General features: G+C 41.3%; 1 long non-coding RNA gene across 1 annotated transcript in view; it reads left to right on the top strand.

The window, feature by feature from the left end:
* Positions 1-206: 206 nt before the first annotated feature.
* LOC130481957 (uncharacterized) overlaps positions 207-16,730 on the top strand; it is a 243,140-nt gene continuing 226,616 nt past the window's right edge. The window contains exon 1 of the long non-coding RNA XR_008933486.1: positions 207-320. This is a non-coding gene — a long non-coding RNA (uncharacterized LOC130481957). The remainder of the gene's footprint in view (positions 321-16,730) is intronic.

Here is a 16,730-nt window from a genome sequence, read left to right as displayed (position 1 = left end):
TTACTGCATGTCTTCAGGAGGAAGTCTTAGAATTCACAGAACGTGCACACCAGCTGAGAAAAATGCTTTGTGTATTCATCTTTTATACTCCACGTTACACCATAGTTAAAGACACTGGGTGCGTCCAGCTCATTCATAACCAAACCAACATGGACACCACTCCTATGAGGCCTGGTTCTACCATGTTTCAGTGACAACATAGAAGAAGAAGAAGAAGAAGAAGAAGAAGAAGAAGAAGAAGAAGAAGAAAAAGAAGAAGAAGAAGAAGAAGAAGAAGAAGAAGAAGAAGAAGAAGAGGAAGAAGAAGAGGAAGAAGAAGAGTTGTTTTTTATATGCCAACTTTCTCTACCATTTAAGGAAGAATCAAACCGGTTTACAATCACCTTCCCCTACCCAAAACAGACACCCTGTGAGGTAGGTGGGGCTGAGAGAGTGTGACTAGCCCAAGTCACCCAGCAGGCGTTATGTGTAGGAGTGGGGAAACCAACCCGGTTCACCAGATTAGAGTCTGCTGCTCAAGTGGAGGAGTGGGGAATCAAACCCAGTTCTCCAGATCTGAGTCCACCACTCCAAACCATCACTCCAAACCATGCTCTTAACCACCACTCTTAATCACTACACCATGCTGGCTGGGGAATAACCATGCCTGCTGAATGGTGGCCTTTTTTCTCATAGCTGGGATTGTCCAACGTAAGTATCCCCACCACCTGGACCCAAAAGGTTTACCACCTCTGGGTTCGGAAATATCTGTAGATTTGGTGGGTGGAGCCTGAGAAGGGTGGAATTTGGGGAAGGTAGGGACCTCACCAGGGTACAATGCCATAGAGTCCACCCTCCAAAGCAGCTATTTTCCTTAGGGGAACTGATCTCCATTTTCTGAAGATCAGTTGTAATAATAGGAGATCTCCAGGCCCCACCAGGAAATTGGCAACCCTAGGGCCCAAGCATAATTTCTCTGTATCTGGTATAGCTACCCTCCCAACAACACACATCCCATCCCATTTACAGGGGTTCATGAACAATAAAAGAAAAAGTTCTGTTGCTGAAATGATGCGAAAAGGACCATACTTACTCACACCACAACCCACGGACATTAAGGATATGGACATTTTCAACAGATTCAGTGGTGCAGTAGATATATTAAAAATGGTCTTACTCAAGACTATGATTACACTTTAAAAAGCTCAGACCAGTGTACTTGGTTCTCCTTTCCCCCATTTTATGCTCACAACATCCCTGTGAGGTAGGCAGGCTGAGAGAAAGTAACTGGTCCAAGGTTGCCCAGTGAGTTTCATGGCTGAATGGGGGTTTGAAATCCTGCTACACCCTAGTTTTATCCAACACACTAACCACTATACTATATCATCTCTCAGTGTTAAGGAAATAACTGATGAAAGGTTTTTTTTTTTTTTCCCTCTACCCCAATCTTCCCTTTGTCACCACTCAGGTTTGGTTTATGTAAGCTAGGTAATGTGTGAACACACAGGTTCTAAGAGCCTCAACACACAACTGCACAGTTTGGGAGTTCAGAGATAAAAGATCCAGATCTTTTCCCTCCCTCAGAGAAGACTCCCTGTCAGCTCACCAAACTCCAGCCAGAGTTGACATTTAACCTTGTATTTGTCATAGCTGTAGTGTTTACTGTGAGAAAAATGTCACACACACACACACACTCACACACCCAGCTCCCCTCTCCCATGCTTTGGCTTATGCATGGAAATGGGGACAATTTGACCTGGGCTGACCTCAGTTGAGATCAAAGAATTGTGTTACAACAGGATAGGGAAGACCTGGACGTTGTGTGGACTGGGCACGAGGCCATCTCCTGCATAACCCAACAAAAACCCAAATCAGGCCGGTGGAGAAAGTAAGTCAAAGTTCCCATGCATAAAAGACCACAAAAAGTCTTATCACAGTTTTATTTTAAATAGAGACTACCTATACCCAACAGCAACTGTCAAACCAAGATATTGATAACTTTGAAGTGTGGCCGACCCAGCAGAGGCACGAACCCTCCTCCTCAGCAGCCGGCAGCTAAAGCCCTCTCAGAGGAGGCACAGCTAGAATATGTGCAGCCATATGCGCCTCCCCATTGACTCCTTCAAATATAGCCACCCCATTATTCCTCATGCCTTCCTTGTCTCCTACAGGGGCTGAGGCAAACCAATCCCCTGAGTTAAAGACAGGAATCCTGCTCTTCTTTAGTCTTTTGGGTTGGATCAAGCAATACATTTCTACTAATAGAAAGTGGGAGCAGGATTGTTGCTAATTCTCACTTCCAATGTAGACTTCCATTCATTCTGTTATCCCTTAGGAGTGGTATTTTGGGGAGCATTTCAGATTGCAGGGGGAGGGGAAGGCAAGAAAGTCCCATTCTGCTGCCAGAAATCCCATCTCAGTAATCAGCTACAAGAAAGCAACTACCAACTGATGTCCTGAAAATGTCTGTTGGAGAATCTTCACTTTAGCTTACAGCCTTTTAAAGAAAGAAAAAACCACAATCTACCCTAAATCTACTCTGTGCCTTAACATTATCATAATGGGAAGTATCCAGATACACGGCAGTAAATAAAACAACCGAAATAATGTAGTGTGTGAATACATGCCTTCTTAACTCTGTTAGTTACAGCAAGGGATTGAAAAATATCTTCTTTGTCCATTGTTCTAACTATCCATCATGAAACTGTCTCAACACAGTAATAATTGGGTCTGGGCAGCCAAGTCTAACAATAGATTCCCAAAGGCCAGCTCTACAAAAAAGATAAAATGTCTCTATGAGATCAACAAAGATCACATAAAGGTCAACGTTTTCTTCTTTTCTAACAAAAAACAATTTCCCCCCTTTCTGCTTGAATACTTTAAGAAAGAGACTGGTCTTGAGTATTCTTTCTCTTTTCTGGTTCTGTATTGTTGATTACCAAGACTGAAAACTGCTCTCTTCATCTCCGTCTTGGAAGGACCAGCTTGGCCTCTTCCAGCATGTGTCCCAGTGCCTTTTTCATATCATCACGGTAATGCGGACCAGGGCTGCATCCACACATCAATGGATATGGCACTGTTGTTGCACTGTGGCGATCATTCAGTACTGCATTTTCCTGTGTGAACAAGATAGTCCAGTTGCCAATGACTACTGTAGCGCAATGAGAATGCAGTAGGGTTGTGTATATTGATAAACCCGAACTGAAAATAAACCCCAAAAGGCCCTTTCGGCTTCTTTTGGTTTAATTTAACCTGAATATTAAAACTGGGAATAAAGCCAATGCCGGATAGCCGATTGCCAAATCACTGAATCGGTTGGTTCTTGTAGGTTATCCGGGCTGTGTAACCGTGGTCTTGGAATTTTCTTTCCTGACGTTTCGCCAGCAGCTGTGGCAGGCTAAATAGGTATTCAGCTTTTTTCAGCATTGGCTTTCCTCAGGATTTTCCGTATGGGAATTTTTAAATTAGCTCTGGGGGAGGCATTTTTGGAGGTAGAGTTCCCAAATGTTCAGGGTAGCTTCAAGGGACTCCCCATACATGAACTCCAAAGTATTGTGAAGATTGGGTCAGGGGGTCCAATTTTCATGGGGTATGCAAGGGGTCACCCCTCCTCCTCCATAGAGAAGCATTGTAAACTATGGTAGTGTTAAGGATGAGACTCAGCAGGCATGAAGCATAACTAGTTTATTCATTCCAAAAATGACCAACAACAGAGAACAGGAATACCTATCCCTTCAGCCATTCCCCCAAAACGATAGTGGCTGAACACGTCCAAACAACTCCAATTAAAAGGCACAATTCTCACCTGACATGAAGAAGAAGGAGGAGGAGGAGGAGGTGGTGGTTTTTATATGCCGACTTCCTCTACCACTTAACTGTCTGACAATCACCTTGTAAAGAAACAGGGTTCCCCAATTTCTTTCTGTTACAATTCTTTGGTTCAGGCTAAGGCCTAGTATGATTTGATATTTAAACTCAGGAGGCCTAAGAGAGGCCAAAAGCCCACTCAGCAATTTATGACCGTGAGAACACTTTCGTTTTAAGGAATTTGCTTTGAAGGAAGGGGGCAGAGCACACCAGATGCAAGCTATTTCACCTCCCTTCCTCCCTAAATTGAAGGACATTAGTTACCCTGGTTACAAATTTGTAATACTGTTTTACAAATACTGCAGAATCGAAGCACCTCTGACATGCTGATGCAACAGAGAGACAAATGTTTGACATGACCATCAATCACTGGTTTATGACTCTCTTCGTATTCTCATTGGCGTATTGGGCCCACATTATTGGGATTGCGAAGATAAAAGTAGACCATGCTCAATGAGAAATCGTGAACGTTGACTTGATCAAAAACTTGTTTTTGATTTGCCTTTTTGCAGGGAGAACCTTTGTCTGACTGAACTGTAGGAACTTGCATGCTGAAACCAGGACGCATGAAACTTTGGAGAACTGGTAACTTGTAATCAAACCTCTTGAAACTTGCCTTAAACTTTGACAAACGTTTGAACCTAAAGAACCTGACTGTGCAGCTAGGTATATGAAGCTTTTTTATTTGATCTATGTTCTTATGATATTTGCGTTGAGTCTGGGTTAGGGTTGCCAGGTCCCCCTGGCGACTGGTGGGGTATGGGGGGCAGGGTTGCCAGATCCAGGTTGGGAAACTCCTGGAGATTTGGGGATGGAGTCTGGGGAGGAGAGGGACCTCTGTGGGGAACAATGCCATAGACTCTACCTTCAAAAGCAGCCATTTTCTCCAGGGTAACTGATCTCTGTAGTCTGGAGATAAGTTGTAATTCAGGAGGATCCCCAGGTCCCACCTCAAAGCTGGCATCCCTAGCCCAGAGGGATTTTTGGTTTTTTGACTGGAGGCCCATTGTGGCTCTCTGCAATTATGGATACAAATGGGAAAGCATTTGTTTCACAGAGTTCCATATGTGCATTAGACCCTCTTCCCAATGCTCTCTGAAATTTCTGATAAGCGTGAAAACTGTTGAATTGAAACTGGTAGCTTTTAGAATACATGAAATGCTACTTGGTTGATTTATCTCTGAACAAACCCACACCACAGTATGTGACATGTTCCCATATATTCTTGTGATAATGCATGCAGATATGCTGTTGTGTGGTAATTCCCATTCATTTTAATGAGGCTCACTCAAAAGACGATCTAGGTGGATTGTGCTCCACAGTCTCACAGCTCCTGTTTCCCTGTTGCTGTAAAATATTTATGTGTGGGGATTTTTTTACTGTTGCTGTTAGCAAATCATTTTAAAATGGAACACAGTATGAACCCGGTGTCTAGAACTCTAACAATATTGAAATAAAAAGCATAGCTTGTGCACCCTTGGGTTCCACCAGTTCTCAAACTAATTTGCTTGTTTTATGTTAAGTTCCAATGGATACGTATTACTTTGTGTACTTGTAAACAATGTTGCATTAGATTATTTTGGAAGCAAGAACACAACAAAAGATTATTCGGGTTAAAAATATACCTGGAAGAGAGGGCTGAATAAAACATTCCTCAGTCAGGAAAAAAAAAAAAAAAAACCTCTCAATTTAAGATTGTTATATTCAGTTGGATCCAACCAGATTTTCTGCTGTTGGAAAGTGGATGAGGGGTACCCTTGGACCAGCAGAAAATAATATTGCTGAGACTTTTGTGTACAAAAGCTAGGAGGCACAGCATCTGTAGTAATCCTATATTTCTATCCCACTTTTCTACAAGGAGATCAGAACCAAATTTTAGCCTCACAACCACCATATGAGTTAGTTTAGGCTGGGACACTTTATCAAGCCATCTCCCAAGAGCCCAACTGCAGTAAATTGGCAACTTTGAGTAAAAAGTAAGAATTTCCCCCCTCGCCACTCGGCAACTGTGTTTGTATACAGCCAGATTCCAATTGACCTCAACAGAATCGGAGCTGTATTCAGAGCCTGTATTTTTCTGATGCATTGAATTCATCCTTGAAGGTGAGATTATTTACTGTGTCACAGTGACAATATTATTAGGGCTCCTCTAACGTTCCAGGCAGTTACATGGTGTTATGGTTAAGCCATGAATCACAATAATCTGGGAGATATTATGCAGTAAGTCATGTTTAATGTGTTATACACGAGGCTGAAGGTCAATGGCTGCAACAGTGCCTAGATGTGAGTTATTGCATTGTAAATTAAAGTTTAGGAGCACTATACTATGATACATATATCAGTATGTCTACTTATATAAGAGAGGCTGAGGAAGCATCAAGGGTTTTAATATTATATGGTTGCCCTCCAACTTGGCAGTGTCAAATAGTTCAGAAGTGGATGACTTTCAAACACACAAGTTAGTGGACAAGCCTAATCAGGTCTCCTCAGAAGTAAACTCTGTGTTCTTCAGTGGAGATCACTCCCAGGAAAGCAGCCTAAAGCAGCACATTTTCCATTCCGGTTTACACAGGTGAAATCCGATTAAAAACTATCGTGAATAGTAAATAGGAGGTTGGCCTCTGGAGGTTGGCAACCCTACTATTAGGGTAATATTGTTTAATCAACAGGAAACTCATTAATGATGGATGCACTGTGTGGAAGAAATGAACACAAAGAATGTTAAGTAACCCTCAAAATACAAATGTTTTGGAAGTAATGAATAAAGCCATTGTTAATGCTAATGCTTTACTTTCCCACATAGAAAATGCTTACAATAAATGTAATATTAGCTCTGCTTTCATTAAAGTTACTTTATTACTACAATCTTATGGTCTGGACTTTTGGGAACAGTAACAGGTGCTGGATCGGTAAACCTGGATCAATATCATCTGCATTTTGAGATATTACCAAACATTTTCATTTTCATTCAAAGTCGTACACCAGCAAGCCTAGGCGGGAATGCTGTTCAGATCAGTAATACTACAATAAGAAAGACTCTTCCTGGAAAGACCAAAAGGAAAAGATGGTATTATAATTCCTCACAAACAGCAGGAAGTTGCTTTGAGATGCTGTTGATCCTCAACTTCTACAATAATAAATCACTGATGTTCTGGTGGAAAATAAATCTCTCCTGAATTGCATTACCTACTCTCTTGTATAGAAATCATATATATATAATAAAAATATTAAAAAGTCCCGGGTCTTATTTGATATAAATGTGCCCTACTTTTGAATGGGAAATGTGATGTGCAGTTAAGTCAAGCATGGCTAATAATACACAAGCATCAAACAGCCATATCTCAGGCACACCAGCTTTTGCAAGTATCCCAACATTTCATGCACGTATGTGGAAGGCAGGTATTCAGTTTTGCACATTCCTTATCCAACATTACTTAGATGGGAGACCACCAAGTAACACTCTGCAGAGGAATGTGATGGCAAACCACCTCTGCTTCTCACCTAACATGAAAGCTCCTCACTGGGGTCACCATAGGTTGGTTGTGATTTGACGGCATATACATACCTATAATGCAATGTTGCTTTGCAAACTGCTTCCAATTCTGAAGACTCAGAAACCAGTTGTAAGCTTGTTTCCAAAGCTGAAGTAGAATGCAGGACATTTGAGATTTTGATATGCTTTCTTTGATGATGTATGGTTTATTTCCCCCTTTGATTGTAGATACATTTGGCCCCAATTGAGGGAAAGTTAGCCATGCTTACATCTGCTGAAATGAATGACACTTGTTAGTTGCTTGCAATTACCATATCACCTGTATTTCAGTTGGATTTGGTTGTGATTAACTTTCTCTGATCAGGGCCAAAATCATTAAAAAAAAACACTTGCAGTTGACAATGTACTTGTCTCCATATTCTGGTCAAGATCTATCAATATTGCACAGACATAACTACTTTGATAAGGTGAACACTCAGACATTGTACAACCGCAGCCCACATGATGATAAAAGTTTGATACCTTGTTAGCTATAGTTCCACATCAGGAGCCTTGAATAACCTATGATAAATCCATTGCTGCCTTTGTGATAGAATACACCTAACGGCCTTTGCTCAGTTAGTGAGCAATGGACCTTTTTTCCCACTTGACATATTGATACCATCTGATAGCCAAATTTTAATTATCCTTCAAAAGCTTTTGGGGAGAGGGAGTTCAGAACATCATTCAAAGAGCCAATACTGCAATACATATTCCAGTAACTTTCACAAGTTAGGCCAAAACATTCTTCAAGACCATGTCCTCTGTGGTTGAGGCCAAGACCCTTCATATAGACCAAACAGCAGCAGCAGCAGCAGAAAAAGAAGAGTTGGTTTTTATACCTTGCTTTTCTCTACCTTTAAGGAGACTCAAACCAGCTTACAATCCCTTCCTCTCCCCACAACAGACACCTTGTGAGGTAGGTGAGGCTGAGAGAGTTTGGAGAGAACTGTGACCAGCCCAAGGTCACTCAGCTGGCTTCATGTGGAGGAGTGGGGAAACCAATCCAGTTGACTACACTAGAGTCTGCTGCTCATGTGGAGGAATAGGGAATCAAACCTGGTTCTCCAGATTAGAGTCCACCACTCTTAACCGCTGCACCAATTGTCAGGTCCTAATTGTCAGGTAACAGAGTCACAGCCTCAACTTTGCAAGTCCTGAAAAAAGCTATTAAAGATAAGGGGTTTTGGAGGTCATTAATTTGCAGCTGCAAGCAACTTGACAGGACATAACACACATATCAGGAGACATCTCTGGCTCTGACTTCCACCCCCTTGTTAGTGCCCTTGTGTGGCATCATTTCAAAGGTGGGCATTAAGTGCAGACCTATCACTGACAATAGCTACTTTGGCCCTGGGATTGGCTCCTGGTGGCAGCATTAGTTGTGGCATTGTGACAACATTGAAAGCTATGAACCAACCCTACTGCCTCCAGGACTGGAACACAAGGTCAAAACACCAAGCAACTTGGATTGTTCTTCTCACTAAGCATTTTATGGTGGAATTTCAGCCATAAGATATTTTGATGTTCTTTTAAAGATTAAGTCACTGAGTATATTAAAGTTAAACAGGAGACAATAGAAACATCCATTCATTTCATAAAGCCTCATCTGGATAATGAAAATAAATGCCTATTGCAATGAATTAATATTTGTTCATTCATTGTGAGTGGAAGGGGGCTTTCTTTCATCCTCCCTTTCTGACACTTAATATTCTGGCAATGGGGTTGTGTAATATTCCAGGCTGGTGGCAGTGATGGGCAGCCTGTATGTGGGAAGAGAATCTCCTTTGGCATCTCAGATGTGTGTTTGGCAGTACTTGAGGTGTTATGCCTCAGTGCACCTTGGGAAATGTCACTAGAAAACCACTTGTATTTCCCAGAATAACCTGGAATAGTATCTGAGGCATCAGAAAGTGGAGGGGAGAGAGACTCTCTTCTCACCTGTCTATTGGCTGACAAGCTAGTTGGTCAACTGGCTGGCTGCTACTGCCACCTCAAGCCTGGAGCATCAATACCAGGCAACACCCCACAGGGCAAGGGAAAAGAGAAAGAGGGAAGGCATTGGCACAAAAGGCAAAGAAACAAAGGCAATAATAAAATACCCTTTTATGGTGATCACAGGAGAGAAGGGAGGGATGGCATCTTACTTTGACCCTTTAATTGTGAAAACCTCAGTGTGTGTGTGTAGTAGCTGATAGATGACATTGTCAGGCTGAGGAAGTGTGCTTGGTTTGGAGTAGTGTTGCCAACATCCAGGTACTAACTGGAGATCTCCTGCTATTACAACTGATATCCAGCTGATAGAGATTAGTTCACCTGGAGAAAATGGCGACTTTGGCAATTGGATACTATGGCATTGAAGTCCCTCCCCAATCCCTGCCCTCTTCAGGCTCCACCCCAAAAACCTCCTGGTGTTTCCCAACCCATAGCTGGCAACCCTAGTTTGGAGGATTGTAAAACGTTCCGAATCACCTCACATACTTAGGTTTCCACCCTGAATTTTCTCAGACTGCTTGTTATGTGTAGTTGTTTTCTCAGGTTCACAGACATGAAACCTGATGCTCAGCCTGAGCTTATGAGAACAAGTCAGCTCAAACTACTTAGCTGTGTGATTCAGAGGAATAAATATAGATGTGAAACCTAAAACGTTCCAACCCAGGAAAATAAACAAAAAGCAAACATAACTGCAAAAGTGAGTCATGTGAGTGTGAACAATTCACACCTTAAATTAAAATACACATATTACGGGTTTAATTTTTGTAGGCTACATAGGTGTAAGCTGCCTTGTTTTTCCTCTAAACAAAAATGCAATGCTTGGTTAAAAGTAAATCCTCATTACTTCAGGGATGGGAGAACCATAAGGTTGTGGAAGAAAGATAACAAAGATAATACCATGGAACAAATTGGATTTTTTTTAAAGGAACAAGAAATTTTCAGACGAGGATCAGATAATGCATTTATAGCATGATAAAAGGGGTTTAGTCTGTTCCTGGTATCTTAGGATCAGTAGGCTAGTTCTAGAAGATTATTGCACCATCTGTATGAGGAAGGAAAAACCCCTCTGGCCAAGACTGCATTCACTCTGGAATTACTGGGGTGAACCCTATCCCTATCCTACCTCTCTCTACCCCATCCGACCTCTCTCTACAGAAAGTGTGTTTGTTTGTTTATTAAATTATGTATACTCCACTTACCCTTTTGGCATAAGTCTGAAGATCTGGAAACCCAAGTTTGAATCTGTATCTCGTTGTGAAAGCACATACTATCAGTCTAACCTACCTCGCAGGGTTATTATACAGATAAAAAAGAGGAGAATACTGTAAGTGGTTTTATTTATTTATTTATATTTTATTTATTATTTCCATTTGATACCCCGCGTTTCCCGGCCAAAGTCAAGCTCAGAGTGGCTTTCTGTGGAGAAAGGTGGGGTATAAATGAAGTAAATAAATAATAAATATAGCTGAAGATGGGGGACAGACAAAATATAGAAATGTATACTCCCCAAAGACAAGACAGTTTGGTCAAAGCCATTTGCAAGAATTTAATGGAGAGTAAGGGCTTAATTTTTATGAACTTCTGTGTGCATGCATTAAGCAGCTGCCTTTGTAGTTCGTGGCATTTCACAGCGACCAACGAAAAATATACTGAGAGTTTCATCCAGAATAACAGCCTAGCAAATAATTTTTGCACAAGCACATACAAAGCAGTCTGCTGAAGCGGAATTCTGTCCATGTATTATGCAGGATCTCATTTTACATCCTTAGCCAGAGAAGGACTTCTGGGGAAATGATGTTCAATTTGTAATACAACTGAGCATTACAAGCAAGGCAAATTTGTCTTCTGAACCAGGTAAATATGAACTTCAATTGTATCTCTATAGATGTCTAATTCCTGCCATGCTGTACTTGTTATAGGCAGGTCAGCGGGAGTCAGCTGTAGCTCATTTTTGTGTCTATGAAAACATCAACAGCTGGCCACTTCCATTGGAAAGTGGGCAATGGCTAAGCGGCATAGTTGCTGATTAAACTGGGCCTGTGTTATTGTCAGAGGTAAATGAATGCAGGGCAAGCATTCATGCAGATCGCAGGAAGTCACATGTTAAGGTTTCCTCCCTTCACTTCTATTTCTGCTCTTGCTGAAGATGAGTGTCTCAAATATGTCAAACAAAAATGGTGGAAGATAAGAGATGTGAGCTTTAGATCCTGGTATGAGACTGTGATGCCTCATCTTTTATACGTATCTTTTGGAAACTTCTGGCTTGAGGACTGTTACTCCAGTTTTCTTATCACTTTCTAATAATGGGATTACAAACATATATCAAATTCTCAACATGTAGACAAACAAATCCAAACAATGGGACCCTCTCTGGGCAATGGTAGATGTTTCTGCAAATTTGGGGTCTTCCAAATTTGAAAATGCTTATTAAAAAAATGGGGTCAAATGCTTCTGAATGCTTAGACATTGTTGGGAAAAGAACTTAGGGCAGCATTTTAGATTACAGCCAGCATGGTATGTGGTGGTTTGGAGCAGTAGAATCTGATCTGGAGAACAGGGTTTGATTCCCCACTCCTCCACATGAGCGGCAGAGGCTAATCTGATGAACTGGATTTGTTTCCCCACTCCTACACATGAAGCCAGCTGGGTGACCTTGGGCTAATCACACTCTCTTAGTCCCACCTACCTCACAGGGTGTCTGTTGTGGGGGGGGGGAGGGAAGGTGATTGTAAGCTGTGCTGATTCTTCCTTAAGTTGTAGAGAAAGTCGGCATATAAAAATCAACTCCTCTTCCTCTTCTTCTTCCCTAAAATAGCATGCTCAAATTAAGATGGGGTGGCAAATATTTGTAAAATATCTGATTTCCATAAGTATCTGCTTTGCATAAAGCCAAGTGTTGGATGAACAGATTTTCCCAACTCTGCTTTTTTATTGTTACAAAATTTTGCTGTAGCTCAGTCCTCCTAAACAGGGTTGTGCATATCGATATAACCGAACTGAAACTAAACCCAAAATTAGCCGTTTAGGCAATATTTGGATTTTGGGTTGACCAAATACCGAGACCTGGGAATCTGCCCAAAGCCAAATAAGCGATTCCCCAAAAAGCCAAATAAGTATTCAGCTTTTGTGGGTTTGGCTATTCTCCTTTGCTCAGATGTGTGGCTCTGTGATTTTCCCCATTTTTCTATCTTTTTTTTACTGGTTTTGTTAGGGCCCCATAGTTGGGGCCCTTTTGAGGTAGCGGTCATGTAATTGGAGACAACTTGATCTGACCAACCAGGCAGTGGCTGATCTGCACTTAAAAGACGGGGCTCATCCAATCCCATCTGGGGGGATATACCCTCTAACTAAAAAACGGCCACTTCTATAGCTACTTATTGGGCTTCTGAAGAAGACTCCTCACCCATGCAGATGAGCAATCTCCTTCACAAGAGTTGTCTTGGTCATGACTTCAGCTGGCTCTGATATCACCACCAGGGTTTGGGTGGTGTTCCTAGATAAAAAAAACGTGTTCAAGATGTCTAGTTACTGTCTTTACATTAAAAGCTGCTGAAAGAATAAATGTTGTAACTCCCACACCTCCCAGCTCTGGTACACTGTCAGCTAGCAGGATGGAGTCAGAAGGAATGACATGTCACTCTTACCAACCAAATACACTTATTTAAATATATAAGTATTGAATTTAAGTAGTGGTCTACATTGCTGGAATACTTATCTTTACTTTTGCTAATTTCTTACCAGCACGTTGTATTTTGCTTGAACGTCCAGGTGGTGGCTGGAGATCTCCCGCTATTACAACTGATCTCCAGGTAGGGTTGCCAACTTCCAGGTACTTATTCAAAATTACAGCATGTGGCAGTAAATAATATTAAACAACTTTGTGTAAAGCAAGGTGTATATTTCTTCTTATCAGTTATAGATACACAACATAAATGGCATAAACGTATCCTTGTTTATATATTTTTTCATTTAAGCACATTAATTTTTCAAAGTAATATTTTTACAAGTTAACAATTTTTCACATCAGCTCAGTCATAATTGGAATACATTTGTAACTCTCCCATTGGGCAGGACAGGCTCCCGTGAAGTGTCCCTGTTTCAATTTCTTCTTCAGCTGCCCCGAAGTAGTATGGATATAAGTTAAGAGCTGTGTCTTTGTGACGCTTGCCAATTATTGTAGGTTTCTCTGTAAACCATGAACAATATATAATCTACATTCTTATATCAAAAGGATATTTAAAACACAATTTTAAACACAAGTTTTAAACAGTTTCAAGAAAATATCATCTTGCATTTATATACATACTTTTTCAAGGATCCATCCTCTCTTACTGGTATCCTAAATGAAAGCCGATTCACAATCCTGTTTAGGTCGGTATTGCAGCGTACATGTTCTCCACCTTGAGATTAATTAAGTACTAAAAGCCATTCTTTGGGTTATAATTGTGTATTAATCCTGTCAAAACTTACAAGAAGCAAAAAAGGTTATTTGTTGTGTTAAGATCATTTGGGGCTAAGCAATTGAATAATTGGATAAAACGAGCCTCCTGTTGGCATAATATTTTATCAACGTTAATCCTTTCATATTTTCTTGTTTTTAACTGCCATACTGCAAAAAATCTAATGTCATCTTCCATATGTCCCATCATTTTAAAATGCTCCACCGATAAAGCTTTTGAAATAATAGAGATCAGTTCACTTGAAGAAAATGGCCACTTTAGCAATTGGACTGTATGGCATTGAAGTCCCTCCCTTCCCCAAACCCCACCCTTCTCAGGCTCTGCCCCAAAAATCTCCAGGTATTTCCCAACCTGGAGCTGGCAACCCTATATTTTAAGGTTGGGTCACAAACCACCACCCTTTTTTGGTGACCTGCCATTCATCCCTACTTCTGGTAACTTTAGGCAAAGGAGCCAACATGTTAGGACAGAATGTTTTTGCAAGGAAAAGCCCTCCCTGGCAAATTCGGTTGATTGAGTATACAACTGTAAGCTTCTTATCACCTGGCTTTATGTGAATTGGAAGGCAGTGCAGGGTAAGTACATGTATTTTTAATCCAGCAAACTACTGGGAATGTACCTTGCCAAAGCTTGTTAAAAATGTAATTCTCTAGAAAGTCTGAAACTAGAACTCCCATGGCTGGAAGCTTCTTGCAACGCTGTGCACGACCCAAAACATATTAATTCTGGCCTGAGTGTGTTGATAAATAGACCAACGAGTAACCATTGATTACTTCGCTCCTGTCTCTCATCCTGAACTAACTGGAATGAAATTGAAATTCAGCAGGCTCTGCTCATGCAGATGCTTTCCAGGGTACTGTCAGATAGGGAGATTGCAACATTGGGTTGCAGCAGACAACCAGCAGAAACATGATCCTTAAAACCAACACAAAATAGCCTAATGAAATGGCATCTTCTGTTCCCGAGAAGAATCCTTCTTGGCACAAGCTACTGTCCAGCCTGCAAAATAACTCTTCCATTGGAAGCTGTGCCCTTAATATAAATCCCTTCCTCACTCTATGCACCTTCAGGTGAGCCTCATTAAAAAAATTGAAGGTACTGGAAAAGACAATAATGCTAGGAAAAACTGAAGGCAGCAGGAAAAGAGGAAGACCCAACATGAGATGGATTGACTCTATAAAGCAAGCCATGGCCCTCAGTCTACAAGGCCTGAGGGCTGATTTTTTTCAGTAAACCTGAAATAAGTAGAATACCCATACCGGTAAATGAGTATTCTGTAATGCTCAGTAAACATCATTTCCCCAGAAGTCCTTCTCTGGCTAAGGATGTAAAATGAGATACTGCATAATACATGGACAGTAAAATATAGAAAAATGGGAGAAGGCTGCCTTCTACCATGCACCTGAGCAAATAAATAAATAAAGGCAAATAAGCTGAAACCCCAAAAGCCAAATATCTTTTCAGATTTTTGGGAATTGTCTATTCAGCTTCGGGTAGATTCCCAGGTTTTGGTATTCAGCCGAAAATAAACCCAAATATTGCCAAAACAGCTAATTTTGGGTTCATTTTCTGTTTGGGTTTATTGATATGAACAGCCCTGCTGTTAACAATAGGATACCTTGGAAGTCATTTGTTCATAGGGTCACCATAAGCAACTTGACGGCATTTAACACATAATAGAATATTCATGCCCTGACCCGGATATCCAAGGCTAGCCTAATCTCCTCAGCTCTCAGAAGCTAAGCTGGGTCAGCTCTGGTTAGTACTTGGTTGGAAGTCAAGGGTCGCTATGCAGAGGTAGGCAATGGCAAGCCACCTCTGAACGTTTCTTGCCTTGAAAACCCTATGGGATCGCCATAAATCAGCCGCAGCTTGATGGCATTAAAAAAAAAAAGAATACTCATACTGTCCTGATTGTCCCTGTTCAAATCTAACATTAAAGTTTGAACAGTTGGGTGGCAGTCTTAAAATAAAACAAAGGAGGAGAGTTGAGTTGAACAAATTATATCATGCCCATTGAGATGGATGCAGCCTATATAGACCCAATAGACTGTACTGGGTCTATTTATTTGTTTAGACATTTATACCCACTTGTCTCTCCACAGCAGCTTACAATGCCATTCTCCCCTCCTCCACTTTATCCTCACAGCAACCACCCTGTGAGGCAGGTTAGGACTGTGAGTGTGCGAATGATCCAAGGTCACCCAGCAAGCTTACAAGGAAGAATGAGGATTTGAAACTGGCTCTCTCAGATCCTAGTCTGACAATCCAACCTCTACAGCAGTTTCCCATCAGACCAAGCAAATTATAATGAAGGTATCTTTTAAAAAATGCCAAAGTTTTCAAGCACCATCTCCCCCCCCCCGCTTTGAAAGAGAAATAAGCCAGCCTACCAGTCACCCTCAGGCTGCAATTGCAAAGTTAATCAGGTCATGTTTATGAATTTAACATCTGCTTCATAAGTAGGGATGCCAGGTCCCCCCACCATTGGCAGGAGGTTTTAGGGGGCGGGGCAGGGACTATTGCACATGACCCCCACTCCAGAGCAGCTGGGTGAATTGGCGGGCAATTGCCCACCAAAACCACCCACTTGGCAACCCTATTAATAAGAAAAAATTACCTGATATCAAATGCAGTTGCTAATTGAACCGTGTTTGTCAAGAGAAATGGGATGATTTCTGGAAAAGAAAAAGAGAAGAATGACATAGAAACAGTCCTGCTGGGTACGGAGGGAGGGAGGGAGGAATCCATTAGCATGAAGTATCCAATGGGCATCAAAAGGAGATGAGAGGAGTGACCTTTTTCAGACCCATTGATCGATAAAGGAGAGATTGATTAAAGGGGAGATTTTTCTAGGTTGTTAAAGGAAAAGTCAGCATGGTGTAGTGATTAAGAGA

The sequence above is a fragment of the Euleptes europaea genome, chromosome 8, assembly GCF_029931775.1.
Source record: "Euleptes europaea isolate rEulEur1 chromosome 8, rEulEur1.hap1, whole genome shotgun sequence".
Taxonomy (NCBI): Eukaryota; Metazoa; Chordata; class Lepidosauria; order Squamata; family Sphaerodactylidae; genus Euleptes; species Euleptes europaea.
The sequence above is the reverse complement of the archived record's forward strand: the minus strand, read 5'-3'. Positions and strand labels throughout refer to the sequence as shown.